Genomic DNA, 14,943 nt, shown 5'->3' with positions numbered 1-14,943 from the left:
TAAGCAGTACAGTGGCCTAGACGAGCTGGAAACGAAAGATATGGGACAGTTTGTTTCTAAGTTTGTGTTGGGTTTGAAGCCAGAGGTTAGTCTCATGATACAGCAGCACTTGATCTGTTGGCAGAATAAGCCCGTGGATGAAATCTTACGGTACGCCAGGTACTGCACGGATGAGATTGAGTCGAAGCATTAGAAGATGAAAGATAATTTGTTGTTTATTCAGATGCAAGCCGCGCAGGGACCGCCGAATGGGGGACCCGTGGTAAGGAGACAGGGAAACTATCAGGTAGGAAATCAGAATGTTCAGGGGCAGGGAAGGCCAAGGCCCATAGACCCTAGGACAGGCATGGATGTAGCGATACTGAAAAAGACGACTGCTTGTCACCAGTGTCACCAGGTGGGACATTGGAGACGCGAGTGTCCCCTGAACCCCTGGAACCAGCAACCGATGGAGGGAGGAATAGCTCAGGTCCCTGGGGCGGAACAGGTACAGACGGTGACTACACCGAGAATGATGAAAGGGGGGACAGGCATACCGCAGGTGCAGGTTCCCCAGCCACCCAGGATACAGAACATACAGCAGGGAGCTCGAACTTATTTGCAGATGCCCATGTTTGAAGTAAGCGAGGAGAAGGATACAGATTTGCTGGCCCGGTTGGGTTTAAGCCAAGATGACGACTGCATACTTAGGGCCATCTTAGAGGTAGACCAGAGAGGACCCTTTGTGGAAGCAGAGCTCGACGGACACCCTACTACCTTTTTGGTTGATACGGGGGTTACTAGGTCGACTATAAGATCGGCAGTAGTTCCGGGCGTAGCCCTTTCTGGGGAAAGCATACAGGTTGTTGGGGTGGCGAATAAGAGGCTAGTTGGCCCTTTGACAGAACCGATTCCAGTCAGGATAGGAAACTTTAGGGATCGACACCAGTTCGTGGTGTGCGATTCTAGTCCTGTTTGTTTATTAGGGAGAGACTTATTGTGCAAGCTCAATTGCACAATTTACTGTACCCCGAAAGGAGTAGAGGTACAGACAAGGGATGACGACGCGACCTTTAAGGTTGCGAATCAGCGGGTGTGCGTGGAAATGTACCCTGCTTTGACAGTGGAGGAGCTTCCACTTGATTTGAGGGACTCAGTGTCAATCGATGTGTGGGACCTAAGTGGAGAGGAGATTGGTTTAGTCAGGGGAGTGGTTCCAGTGAAGATACATATCAAGCCAAATGCGGAATTCCGGAGAACCCCTCAGTATAAATTATCCCCTGAAACGATTGCAGGGATTAAACCTGTGATCGAGTCCTTGATTAAGCAGGGAATACTGATGGAAATCATGGGTAGTCCATGCAATTCGCCCATTATGGGACTGCAGAAACCAAGTGAGAAGTTCAGGATAGTGCAAGATTTGCGAAAAATAAACGACTTAGGCCCACATGCATCAACACAAAAACCGGTCGCAAACGGGCAGATTCTCAGAATCTGACCCTTTGCTCCCGGTATTTTTGCATTTGGGATGCATCATCCCAAATGCAAAAATCGCAATTTAAGGAATCTTTAAATAGCGATTCCTTCAATTGCGATTGCATTTAAGGAATCTCAAATTGAGATTCCTTAAATGCAATGCATTAAAGTTAAAAAATTAACGATTTCGCTAATAGGGGGAGCAAATTACCATGAAGTTGAACTTCATGGTAATTTGCAAATACTTTGAAAAATGCACTTTTGTGCATTTTTCAAAGTGTCATGTTGCGCACACACATGCCCTTAGAGCATGTGTGTGTGCAACATATGTGCACATATCAATTTCAGGGGTGCAATAGGGTGTCATTTTGACACCCTTGCACCCTTGAAATTGCATGAGCAATTTGCGAGTACCTACTGGTACTCGCAAATTGCTCATGCAATCTACAATTCATTCCTATGGGCCAGGAGGCCCATAGGAATGAATGGGACGGCATTCCTTAATTGCTACTCGCAATTTGCTAGTCGCAATTAAGGAAAGTTAAGGAATCGCTATTTGAATAGCGATTCCTACATGCATAGCCTTTTGCTATTCCTTATTAGCGAATCCTTATTTTTCGCTAATAAGGAATCGCAAATGGCATTGTTAATGCATGTGCCAGATAGTTGTTCCCTGTTGTCCGATGGTACCGAATCCATCTGTGATACTGTTTCAGATCCCATGTGAAGCTGAATGGTTCACAGTGATTGACTTGTGTCAAGCATTTTTTTCGATTCCCCTGCATGAAGAGAGCAGATTTCTTTTTGCATTTAGACTAGAGAACCGTGTATTAACGTGGTGTCGTATCCCACAGGGGTATACAGAGAGTCCATCGATTTTTAATCAACTTTTGAAGAAAAACCTCGAAAGTCTCGTGTTGCCACAAAACTCTGTTTTAGTGCAATACATTGATGATCTGCTTGTTGCGTCGGAAACCGAAGATGCTTGCAGAACTGATACGATTGCGTTGTTGAATTTCCTGGGAGAAAATGGTCACAAGGTGTCCCCAAACAAGCTGCAATACTGTTTACCTGAGGTACAGTATTTGGGGCACAGAATTGAGAAGGGCAAAAGAAAGGTGTCTCCAGATCGCATTGATGCGATCCTGAGAATGCCAGTTACCTCGACGCAGAGGGAAGTTAGAATGTTTTTGGGAATGGTTGGTTATTGCCGCCAGTGGATCCCAAACTTTTCCTTTGAAGCGAAGCCCTTACAGCGGCTGACGCGAAAGGACGTAAGTGATCCGGTACCATGGGACGACAACTGTTTGAAATCATTTCTGAGGCTGAGAGAAGCCTTATGTAGCGCCCCTGCGTTGGGAATGTCAGATTACAACAAGGCATTCGCATTATTCTGCTGCGAAAGAGAAGGTTGCGCATTAGCAGTGTTAACTCAGAATCATGGAGGTGTCCGTAGACCAGTTGCCTATTTCTCAGCTACCCTAGATCCAGTAGCTTCTGCGTTGCCCGGATGTCTCAGATCCGTTGCGGCAACAGGTGTCAGCATCGAGAGATGTGAGAGCATTGTGATGGGTCATCCTCTTACTGTACATGTGCCACATTCTGTTGAACTGTTGATGACTAGGACTAAAACACAGCACCTCACGAATAATAGGTTGACTCGTTATGAGCAAGTCATCCTTGCAGCCGATAATGTGATATTGAAGAGGTGTGCTGTTTTAAATCCTGCTACATTGTTACCTGTCCCAAACGTAGATGATGATGAAGATTGTGAGGACCATGATTGTCTCGATGTGACTGAACTATGCACCAAACCGAGACCTGACATAGTTGATGAACCGCTCCCAGTTTCAGATGAGATTTTCTTTGTGGACGGTTCATGTTTAAGAGACAGTGTCGGTCGATTGAGAGCAGCGTTTGCTGTATGCACCATCACGGGGGTGGTTGAAGCCGCTTGTTTAGAAGGAGTACACTCCGCGCAGGTGGCTGAGCTTATTGCCTTGACTCGTGCCTGTGTGGCAGCTGATAAAATCCGTGTAACAATTTACACAGACAGCCAATATGGGTTTGGTGTGGTTCATGACTTTGGACAGCTATGGTCCCAGAGAGGGTTTATGACGTCTTCAGGTTCACCCATTAGAAATGGTGACCATGTGCGAAAATTGCTTGAAGCATTGCAAGGTCCTGATGAAATTGCTGTTGTTAAATGTTCTGCACACACTAAGGGAAATGATTTTGTTTCATTGGGTAACAATTATGCTGACGAAGTAGCCCGGTTTTGTGCAGAGCAGGGATGTAATTACACGGAGAATCACATTGAGGAAACTGAGGAGAAAACAGTGTATGATCAGATGTTAGCAATGGCAGACTCATGGGAGGAACTGAAGCAGCTTCAGGAAGGGGTTTCGGATCAGGAGCGAGACAGCTGGATAAGAGCTGGATATGAGAAAGGAGATGTGGATATATGGGTTTCGAGTGATGGACGAGCGGTGTTGCCGGAATGTTTGTTGAATCCCATGGCGAGGTTGATACATGGTGCTGTACATCTTGGTAGAGACGCAATGATGAGAGTGTTTTGTCAAACTTGGTACAACCCGAAGTTTCGGGCGGTGTCTGAAACCGTGTGCCAGAGGTGTGTCACTTGTCAACAGATGAATGTAGGAAAGAGGACAGCTGTGACGTTGAGTCACATAGGGAGGTCAGGTGGACCTTTCAATAGGATGCAGCTGGATTTCATTGAAATGCCGAAGTGTAATGGGTTAAGGTACATATTAGTCATAGTATGTGTCTTTTCCAGGTGGGTGGAGGCATACCCTACACGTAGATGTGACACACTTACGGTAGCAAAATTATTATTGAGAGAACTCATTCCAAGGTACGGGTTCCCGACCTCTTTTGAATCAGATAGAGGAACTAATTTCCACAGTGAAGTCATGAAGTTGCTTTGTGCCGCCTTAAATATAGATCAGAGGTTACATTGTAGCTATAGACCAGAAGCTTCAGGGATAGTGGAGCAAGTGAATGGAACTTTAAAAGCTCGAATGGCGAAAGTGTGTTAGTCGACGTCCCTGAAATGGCCTGACGCATTACCCCTAGTTCTCATGAGCCTCCGAAGTGTGCCTGATAGAAGGACTGGATTGTCACCCCATGAGATCCTCATGGGGAGGGCGATGCGTTTGCCTGCAATACCTGCCACTGCTCTGATAAATATCACTGATGATATGATCCTGGACTATTGTAAAGGCCTTGCTGACGTGGTCCGTTCTGTGTCTCAGCTGGTGCAGACAGCAACGGTTCCAGCTGCGAGTGACCTGTGCCACGACCTATGTCCCGGCGATTGGGTCCTGGTCCACAAGCACGTGTTGCTTGGATGCTAGGTGGCGAGGACCGTTTCAAGTGATCCTCATCACGAACACAGCAGTCAAGTGTGGAGGTTTACCGAACTGGGTGCATGCTTCCCATACCCGTAGAGTTCCTGTACCCGTAGAAGATACAGCCCCTCTCGAGAACGAAAACCCAGCTGAGCCGACAGAGCCACCTGAGAGGGCAAGTCAAGCTGTAAGGGTTGCTGAAGCAGCTGATGGTGCACTGAATCAAGCTGAAGGAGAACGTGAGAGAAGCACCGAACCAGAAACAGGGGAAGAAATAAGAGGCGCAGTGGGCAGTACAGAATCGAGTTCTGCCGAGGAAGAGGAGACCAGTGCACAGGGTATCGAGGGGAAGACCGGAGGTGCCACAGAAGCAGAAAGGGTTTGGCCCGCAAGACAGAAACGGGTAAACCTCAGGTTGGCGCCGAGCACAGATCTTGCACCAGTTTCGGAGGAGCCAGAAGCAGAATCGAGTGACGAGGAGCATCCTCAAGGTACTCTGAGAAGGTCAAAGAGAACTAGAGTGCCAAGTCAGAAGTACGCTTCACCGGAGTGGGCATATCCAGTGACTGATGCCAGGTTTACCGAGCACGGGAAGATTGAGGTCAATGACATTGGTCATCAGTGCTCCGTTTCCGAGGGTGGAAGTGTTGCTGAGAATTCCGGGATTGAAGATCGATGGAATCCTGACCATCAACATCCCGAATCCACCATTTCTAAGCATCATTCGTGGTATGATTTTGGATACCTTGGATTTCCCGACGTTCACAGTTGTGCCAGCTCCATAAGAACTGACCATTCTTAAGCTCGAGATATTGCAGGGGGTCCTAGAACTGTTGGGACCAGCAGTTATTCTGGACTGATTCAAGAGTGTTGTAAAACAGGAAAAAGAAGATAACCTAGACCCGAGTGGAAGAAGAATAAAATTAGGGACCTTCCGTTGTAGAACGAAGAAAAGTTAGGGAGGTCTGCCAAAGTTCACAAAAGAGACATTAATGAGAAAGAGACTTACCATTCCAGAGACTGTATTGAACATTGAGTATATTCCGAAGATGGCAGATCCTGCAAACACACATCGTAGGGCTAGATTAATAGTAGGCACATTGGTAGGAGTTGTGATAGCCACTATATTTGCAGTAGTGATAATTTCGTACATGGTGGCCCACAGGCAGGAGGGGGAGGTTCAGGGAGCACCTACACCTATTACCCCAGGGCAGAGAGGTGTCAATATTAGAGATCAGAGAACATCAAAGTTAAGGGAGGATCGTAGACTCCACATGGATTTGTCGAAGGGTGATTTTAAACTCAATGCTTATGCAAAGTTGTTGTACGAGTATGTTGATGCGATGGATGTGAAGGATTGCTATGTGTGTATGCAGTTGCCTGCTTCAGTAGATGAAGGTATCAAGTATCATCATCTCCCATTGACGTATGGGATTTCTTGTAGTTTATTGCTTAGTTTATTTTACGACAGGAGGCAGTTCGAGTATTTCTTTTCAAATTTTGATACGGTACTTCCTGAAGTTCCACCAATCAAGCATTTGAATAAGTACGACTATTATAAGAAAGAGGACAGACTCCTGAAGTATTTTAGACCTACTGTGAAGTTGGATACTGCGCAGGCTCACAGGCATAACTTGACATGTGCATTGTCCGAGACGGAGAAGAAATTCATTGACCAGGTAGAGGACAGATATAGAAAGTTGACCCAGGCACGAGACACCGGAGATAGTTCAGTAGATTGGACTGATGAGGAGAAATCTCACAAGTCCAAGGGAAGCTATGGACCAATTGCATTAGATGAAGTGCAGAAAGGGAATTTGTGTATTGGACGTCCTCAATCAGCCACAGAGAAGGTTGCAGTAGGACATAGCACCTGTTCTCAGACCTTCACTATGGAGACTTCTGTTAAGGACTTTATGCAAGGTGCAGTACAAGTGATTCCAACAGTGTATTATGTATGTGGGAAGAATGCTTATGTAAGATTGCCTGCAAATTGGTATGGCATATGTTATTTGGCTATTATATTCCTGTTAGAGTCGAGACAACACTCTAGAAGACGTAGGACTGTAAAGGCAGGGGCAGTGATTGGTGATCTATATGGAGCAATGATACCTAGTATGGGTGTGGTTTTGAATGACGTGAAAATCAGAAGGTTGGCGACAGTAGTTGATGAGCTGTCTATGAATACGGCGAGGTCTTTGTTGTTGGTGACTGGAGAGATGTTGTCGATACGGAATATGGTTATGCAGAATCGCCTTGCGTTAGACGTGCTATTAGCTAAAGAGGGCGGGGTCTGCAAATTATTGAAGGTTCAAGAATGCTGCACGTATATTCCAGACAATACAAAGGAGTTGGGGAAGTACATAGACAACATCACAACCATTCACAAGGAAATTATGGATTTGACGGAGGAGAATGTGTGGGAAAAGATTGGACAGGGATTTGGTAGAGTGGGAACATGGTTTGCAAATTTGGGTAGGGGATTTCTTGGATCGGTGTTGAAGCCAATTATCATTGCTGTAGTTTGTGTGATTTGTTTGTGGGGATGCGTGAAAGCTTGGAAGTGGTATCAAGGAGGCAAAGTTGAAAGAGCTCTTAGAGCAAATGAGAAAAGAATGGCGAAATTTCAGGATCAACAATATGAGAGTCTTAAGAGAATGGAGGGAGTTCGACATGGCAGAGCAATGACCAGTACTGTTTAAAATCAGTTCTAAAGAAGGGAGATTGTAATGGTGTGATGACAGATGTCATCAAAGGGGGGCACTGATGTAGCGTTTACAAGGTTGAAAATTGTAGGGGTGCGTTATATTCACTGTTAGTTGGCACCCGCATATAATCAAATATGTACTCAGGTATTTTGTGTGCGAAATGCTTAAGAAATGTATAAGGTATCGATATAATTTAGAAGTGTTAGCAATGTATAAGCCTATTGTGAAAGTATTTAGAGAAATACATAGAGTTTTAGTCTATATAAACGCAATGTGACGTTAAAATGTGTAACCTAGAATATGTGCATGTAGATTGTTTAAACATACATGAAAGGGAAGACGTAAATGTCAATAGCCTGATTTAGGCATGCTTGTGTAACCGAAGTAGTGGCCAGAATTCACATATATCGTTGAGGCGAAAGGCCTGTTATTTTCTTATGTTAGCCGAGGGCAAGAGGCCAAAAGGATTTATTCCAGTAGAGGTTTTAGGCTGTAGTAAATTGCAAAGTTAAAAGATGTGAAGTATGTCTGCATTCCATGATCTCACTCCAGGTGCAAGGACAGTTGCTTCGTTAGTAGAGAAGTTCTTTGTTCATGAATTGACTTATGTAGTTAAAGCCAGACATGGGAGTGCATTGGAATGTGCCAATCGTAACTCCTACTGCAGACGGTGTCTGGGACTCAAGGCCAAGCTGATGGACGATGGAACTGGACAGCGCTCGATGGAAAATTACTGAAAGACGACCCGGCTGAAGAGGAGGTGCAAAAGGGCGTGTTCTGGGATTTGGGGTTCTGTATTAGGGAAAGCGCCCTGAGGGTGGAGGCAGAACAGAGCAGCCCAGAGCAGAGAAGAGTTAGGCGAGGAGCTAGAGGGGGCATTTTTTTAGATCAAGCTCTCCAGGTGAAGACTTCTTAGGAAGTTTCACTCTGACACCTTTTTTTTGATCTGAGGGTCTCAAGGGATTGCTAAGTAGGGATGACATCTAGTACAGAGTAGGGACAGAGATGGTATGGTCCAGTGTCCCTAATATCGACATTGGCTTGGTAGTTTTCTACCTCATGCTTTTAGAAATTGTGCTTTTAGTTATTTTCAGTCGTATGCGGATTCTTCGTAGAGTAGCATTTGTGTTAGTGCCTATGTATTTGTTGTGCCTCGTATTGAGGAGTTTGTATCTTCAAATTTTTATGCTGATAATAAAAGCCAGAGAGCCAAGAGATTAAGTCTCGAGTCCTTGATTATGACAAATTGCGGACAGCATTCTTCGATAATTGTGTTCATTCCCTCCACGCTAATGGGCAAGTAAAAAGTTCCATCCGACCAGAGTGGGTTCTTGTAGATAATTGACGGATACTAAAATGGGCCGGAGCAATACTAACGGGGTATTACCTTACGCGCCTAATATCCTGCTGCTGGGGCTCCCCAAGCCAACCAGGACGGTCTCTACAAGGTGCATATCCAAATGGTTGGATGAGGGAGTGGCTACAGTAGGGTTGCTGTTCGCGGATTACATGTTGCTGAACCATGATATGTTTGTCAGAGAACAAGGTGTTCCCAATTCCCTATATTTCCTTCATGCTAGCATTAGCAAATATATATAAAATATACTTGGATCTCTAGATGGAAAAGAACCCAGACTCATGAGTTAGTACACATGCAGTACCTAATGGCTAATGGGAGACACTTAACTAGATGGCTGTACAGGGGTATACGTACACACACAGCGGCTTAATCAAAGCCACTTCGATACAAATGCACTATGGATATGGGACGTGAGCTAACAGGTAAGGAATGGGGAAAGATATTAGAACACCCTAAGAAATCCCGCAACCCCAAATTTAAACTTATTCAATACATGTTGATGCACATGGCTTATTTGACCCCGTAATGATTAAACAAAGGGCCATAGTCTCAATGAAGTGGCGGAAAGAGGCATTAGCCTTCTTGGCTTAACGCCTCTCTCCGCCACTTCGGAAACACGAGGCTGCACCCTATTCTCAAGGATATGGTGCAACCTCGCGTGTTCCCCTGCGATGGCACTAAGTTTCACGCAGGCACACTTGCACCAGAGTGCAAGGGTGTCTGCAAGCAAGGAGGTTTGTCAATATGCAGGAAGTGACACAGGAAGGTGTCCCTTCCTGCACATAAACAAACCTAAAATGCCAGTTTGTAACTTACATGTGTAACTTACATGTGTGCTGCTTCATGCAGCACACATGTAAGTTACAAAACGTCATTTTAAAAAAATGGTTTGTTTATGTACAGGAAGGGACACCTTCCTGTACATAAACAAACCATGGCATTTTGATTTTTCCATGTGTGCTGCACAAGGCAGCACACATGGAAAAAGCAAAAACGAGGAGAAATAAAGCATTTTGTTACACCACCTTAAGACCAGGTTTTTCCTGGTCTTAAGTTGGCGCTACCTCCTATTTAAGCTGCCCTTGTGAATAGGAGGTAACGTCAAACTCAATGGGTGTTGCGGTGGAACGCCCACCGCAACACCCACTGCATGCCCCTTTCACGCTAAAAACAGTGTGAAGGGGGCCCTATTCACAAGACAGCGTTAAGTCGCGTTAATCCACTTAACGTGGCTTAACGCTGCCTTGTGAATAGGGGTAAGGCCCTATCGCCACAACAACATCACTGAAAGTGACGTGGTGGTTATAGGAACTTGAGAATATGCCGCCAAATGTTTCCAGATACGGCAGGTACATGTCCCCGCTGCTATGCACAGCAGAGGGATTTATTGCACGTGCTGTGGACATGCCCACAATTAGTACACTTTTGGGGAAAAGTAATACAAATTTAGAATAATGTGACTCTGGTGGCGGGAGGTGATACACTTGACTATTGTATTTTGGTATTATGCACTAAACACAACAAACAGAAGGTGCAGGCACGTTTTGCTGATTTCGCTTTGATATTAGCAAAACGGTCCATCACGATGCGCTGGAAATCAGCGTTGCCCCCAACAGCGCTGGGATGGCATATTAAGGTTGTTACATGGGGCAGAGCCGAAGGCATGGGGATCAAACGGGAAGAAAATAGAGGCCTACATAAGAACCCCATTTCGCTGGAATGGAATGTGATGATGGAACGTATCACTGCTGTTGAACCTTCAATACACTGATGGCTTGGTAAAATGAATAAGCTGTGTAGCAAATATATGAGAGTAGATATATCACAGACCCTGTGGGTACACAATTAGTGCCATGACAACGTATGTTAATATTGTAATGAATCTGAAATGGGAGGGGGGTGGGACTGGCTAGTTAATATTATCTTTTTCAGGGTGGGGGGGAGGGGGGGTTACTTAATTTTTTTATTTGTCCTTTTGTTAGCATTGCAACACTACGACGATGGAGATATGTATATTGCATGTTCAATTGCCTGACTTGATTTTTGGCCTGAAGTGTTAAATCGGCATATTATCAAGACCGGCGATAAAATTATCGCCGCTTTAGTGGCAGAAAACTGCTGCTAAAACGGCGATAATGGGTTTGATAATATGCAGCAGAGAATTCCAATTGAAGCCCATGTTAGATGTGAAGGACATCTAACATGGGCTTCAATTGGAATTCCATAGAGCATATTATCAAGCCCATTATCGCCGCTTTAGCGGCAGTTTTCTGCCGCTAAAGCGGCGATAATTGTATCGCCTGTCTTGATAATATGCCCCTTTGTAACCATCCACCGTTAAACCATAGCAGCACCAATTGGAAAGAACTTCTTTGCCCAATCCAAGAATAAGCTTTGTTTTTTGAACGTCGAAGAAATATACAGTTTGTGCTTCTCAGTTAGGCCAGTTGCCTTCGAGATTTTTCTTTGTGAATTCCTCTCATGTTTAAACATAAGAAGCCGATCAAAAGTACCTAATATTGTCATATGCATTGTGATTACATTGTCATCCAATGGAGCAAAATAAAGGTCTGCGGCATAGCAGCTTCCTGCACGATGGTTGGTTATTAGGATTTCATTCGTGAAGCCTGGTGACAGTTCACACAAAACATAAGGCTGCACAGTAATCTTGTGGGAGTTTCCTCCATTCAAAATCATGAAAGTTGGCACACATGCCGCATTCATCATATAATTTTCCCTGCCTTGCGCTGCCTCCAATTATAAACATGCATGTGGATAACATCCTATTATCAACAATAGTTAGAAAATGATATTAGTTGAGACTGGAGCATGAAAGACAATCAATTTCCCAGAATTCCAATTCCATCACATAACATGTCTTTTTCTTTCAGGTAATGGACTGAAGGCATATAACACCACAAATCTATATTTCTATAGAAGAATCTAACAAAATGTATTTTTTATCAGAAGTTATTTCATCATATAATTCAATATTATCAGCCACTGAATTGTGTCAATCATATCATGCCACTGAAACTCACTAGTTTCCCTTCGGTCCCTGCTTCAGCCTGGCTACTTAGAACCTAGTTTGCGGCTCACCTTTTAGTGTCTAACTCCTCATTATTAAATAGATGTAAGTATTCATTCAAAATAGACATACGTATTTCCCATTACAAATTTGCTTTAATCCCTCTGCGTTACTCTAATTCTATAATCAACTTCAAGCATTTTCCCAAATTCTCAAGGCATAATCATGTCTCAGCCAAACGACGAATTTCAATCCAATAACAGTCTTTCCCTGCTGCAATCGGTTTTCTAGGCGGACCAGGAAGCCCTCTCTTTGGGTTCTTAGATAGGACCTTATGTTTTGTATATGAGAGTTTAGAGAGTTTAGGAAGTCTCTGGGACACTGTTGTCAATAGGTTGTCCACAGTGGCCAATTGTATAATACTTCAGTAGAATACCATGTTAAAAGAGCACCCTTTGGCCTTTGTCTACCTATAGAGACCGGCCCCTCTTGTGTTCTTCCACATGAGTCCTTTTTCACCCACCATTGTTACCATGTACATTACCCCATGCTTGACATCTATAAGGATACTCAGGTGGCATATGATTTTATGAAAAAGGTACCCAGTTCTATAATAAAGTCCCCAAAGAACCCTCCTAATCAACAAACCTGTAGAAGGTTTTGGGTGTGGGACAGTCCTAGGGGCAAGATAATTACCCCCAAATAAACATCTCCAAGACTAAGGCCCTCATCCCACTTCAGGGCTGAATTCTGATTCCCTGTGCAAACTATTAATTGCATAGGAATTGATTGGAGTTGCAAGTTGTCGGATCAATCAATCAATCATAGTATTTTTAAAGCACACTACTTACCCGTGAGGCTCTCAGGGTGCTGGGGGGTGGAATCTGCTACTGCTCGAAGAGCCAGGTCTTGAGGAGTCTTCTGAAGGTCAGCAGGTCTTGGGTCTGCCGTAGGTGGATGGGGAGGGTGTTCCAGGTCTTGGCAGCGAGGTAGGAGTATGATCTACTGCCGGAGGTCATTCTTCGGATGCGGGGGACTGTGGCGAGGGCGAGGTCGGCGGAGCGGAGCTGGCGGGTGCGAGTGTAGAAGCTGAGTCGTCTTTTGAGGTACGCTGGTCCGGTGTTGTGGAGTGCTTTGTGTGCGTGGGTGAGGAGCTTGAAGGTTATCCTCTTGTTGACAGGGAGCCAGTGCAGGTCTCTCAGGTGGGGTGTGATGTGGCTGCGGTGGGGGATGTCGAGGATCAGACGTGCAAAGGCGTTCTGGATGCGTAGAGGGCGTTTCCGTAGTCCAACCTGCTGCTGATGAGGGCCTGGGTGACTGTTCTTCTCGTTTCGGTGGGGATCCACTTGAAGATGTTGCGAAGCATGCGGAGGGTGTTGAAGCAGGAGGAAGAGACGGAGTTGACCTGCTTAGTCATGGAGAGGGTGGAATCGAGGATGATCCCAAGGTTGCGTGCATGGTCGGTGGGTGTTGGCGCTGTTCCCAGTGCGGTCGGCCACCAGGAGTCGTCCCAGGCCGAGGGTGTGGATCCAAGGATAAGGACCTCCGTCTTGTCTGAGTTCAGCTTCAGTCAGCTGTTCCTCATCCATTCGGCGACGGCATTCATTCCTCCATGGAGGTTGGTTTTGGTGGTGTGGGGGTCCTTGGTGAGGGAGAGGATCAGCTGGGTGTCATCGGCTTAAGAGATGATGTTGAAGTCGTGCAGTCGCACGAAGTGGGCGAGCAGTGCCATGTAGATGTTAAACAGCGTTGGGCTGAGGGATGAGCCCTGGGGTACGCCGCAGATGATCCCGGTGGCTTCGGAGCAGAAGGGGGGGAAGCGGACGCTCTGTGTTCTGTCGGAGAGGATGGAGGTGGTCCAGTCCAGGGCATTCTCTTGGATCCCGGCGTCATGGAGGCATGTGCGTAGAGTGCGGTGGCAGACCATGTCGAAGGCGGCTGACAGGTCCAGGAGGATGAGGGCCGCGGGATAATTATCACACCCTCACAGTTTTACCCTGATAGATTTCTGCGGGACAGTCATCGGGGAATAAAAGTCTGGAAAAAGAACAAACATGATGAATTTGGTGTTTTAAAAGATTATTCTGCATTCAATGTCTCATTTTCCTATTCAAAACTCAAATTAGCAGGTATTTACCACAAGTTGTAAATACCTGACCCCAGTGGGGCTCCTGAATATAGAGTCCAAGATATCGTGGGATACTGATGGTATGCATAATATAGTGAGGGACAAAATATAAAAAAGTTGTATGTTTAAGAAATTGGTTGAGGTGTGTAGGGGCCTCACTCAGGCAACAACTACAATCTTTGTCAGGGTGAAGGACATATGTCACTATCACTAAATTCACCAGTGATTAATCCTCAGGTAGCTTAGCAAAAAAGCAGCCAGGTTTAACTAAGACATAATGTGCACAGTATTCAAAACACAAAAAAACTAAAAAACAGTAATAAAGTGAAAACACATTGTAAGAAAAATCCCAAACCAATTTTTAAAACTAGGGTACATTTTAATAAGTCAAATGATATTAGAACAGCAAAAATCCAATAGGTTGAAGTGGAAATATTGACTTTTAAAGCTCTAAGTAAAAATAGCCAAAAGAAGTAGAAAGCACCAACTTTGGGTATCTGGTTGCGCCGGACTGGGTCAAAGTGAAAAGTTCAGACTGACTACAATGCAGCGCAGGCCAGGCACAGGATCAGCCACGACCCGTATAGGGCGTGGTACCGGGGTGGTGACGTAGGGTGGGGGAGGGGCAGGGTGGGGGGTGGTAAAATGCGGCATACGGCCGATTTCAGGTAAGTAATAAAAAAAATAATTTTTAAATGTTGTTGCGCGCGCTGCATCGCCAAATGCGATGCAGCGCGCACAACAAAATTATTATTTTTCATTACTTACCTGAAATCGGCCGTATGGCGCATTTTACAACCCCCCACCTTGCCCCTCCCCCGCCCTACGTCACCGCCCCGGTAGCACGCCCTATATGGGCAGTGGCTGCACAGGATCGAGTTTGGATAGCTGGG

The sequence above is a fragment of the Triturus cristatus genome, chromosome 2_2 (assembly GCF_964204655.1).
Source record: "Triturus cristatus chromosome 2_2, aTriCri1.1, whole genome shotgun sequence".
Classification (NCBI taxonomy): domain Eukaryota; kingdom Metazoa; phylum Chordata; class Amphibia; order Caudata; family Salamandridae; genus Triturus; species Triturus cristatus.
This window is presented reverse-complemented; position numbering follows the sequence as displayed.